The sequence below is a fragment of the Octopus bimaculoides genome, chromosome 9 (genome assembly GCF_046866305.1).
Source record: "Octopus bimaculoides isolate indiv1 chromosome 9, ASM4686630v1, whole genome shotgun sequence".
Lineage (NCBI taxonomy): Eukaryota > Metazoa > Mollusca > Cephalopoda > Octopoda > Octopodidae > Octopus > Octopus bimaculoides.
The window spans coordinates 42,744,115-42,745,281 of NC_142936.1; positions in this window are offsets into that span (position 1 = coordinate 42,744,115).

A 1,167-nucleotide genomic window follows, 5' to 3' on the forward strand; every position below is an offset into this window, starting at 1 on the left:
CCTCGATGTTTCAACGAGAGCATGTACAATCACCAATCTTTGCACTTCCTGACCTTACATTTACAGTCACCAATTCTCATATTCTTTACATTACATATACAACCATCAGCTTTACAGTCCCTAACTCTATAGATTTGATCACCAACTCTCGTAGCCTCTCAGAGTTCCTGATAATACATACACAACCACCAGCAATTCCATTGTCTATCAGAATATGAATAGCCATCACCCCACATAGACCCTATAGCTCTACGTACGATCTAAAATATTAAAAAAAATCATGATCGCTTTGTTTTGCCGCAAGGGCAACAGACGAGGGACATAACAAAACATACATACTAACAGTGGAGGTTAGGTTGTAGAATGTTGAGAGAGAAGATATTAAGGCAACAAACTGGCAGAATCGTTAGCAAACCGGTCAAAGTGCTTGGCGCCATTTCGTCCGTCTTCATGTTCTGAGTTCAAATTCCACCGTGCCTTTTATCTTTTTGGGTTCAATAAAATAGGTACCAGTTGAATACTGGGGTCGATGTAACCGACTTGCCCCTCTCCTAAAATTGATGGCCCTGTGCTCAAATTTGAAAGGGAGACAGCCAAAGAAGACCAATCAGGGAAATTCTAAAAATCCCGGATCGCCATTATCAATGGTAAATACCTTTTCCTAGTTGTGGTCTCTCGCCTACAGCTGTATATTTAAAACAGGTCCTTTTCGTCACATCAAAATCATCACTCATCAAGTTTCCTGGAGTGCAATACTTCTTCAGTTCGTTTTCAAGTTTTGCATGAAAAGTTAAAACCATGGCATGAGAAGAAAAAGAAAACTGTCCTCTCTCTTTTCAGTTGAGTTCATCACACTACATATTTTGCCATTGTCACCAGATGGAGAGGAAATATCTGCTCTGGGTGGCAGACGATTTTAGTGACCGACTCAGTTGAAGACGGGTTCGAACTATAGGCAGTAACAGCTTTTTGATGGAATTCCAAAGAAAAGATCAGATACGATTAAGCAAAGTACAGAGTTAATGAAAAAGAATGAACCAATTTCATTACGTAATATTTTAGCGAAGAAAAGCAATAGAAAATTCCAACTAAGTCACAGGTATTTACTCATAATCAACTTTCATTTCCTGTCTTGTAAGTGTTAAATGTAGCCACCACCTGCAGCAC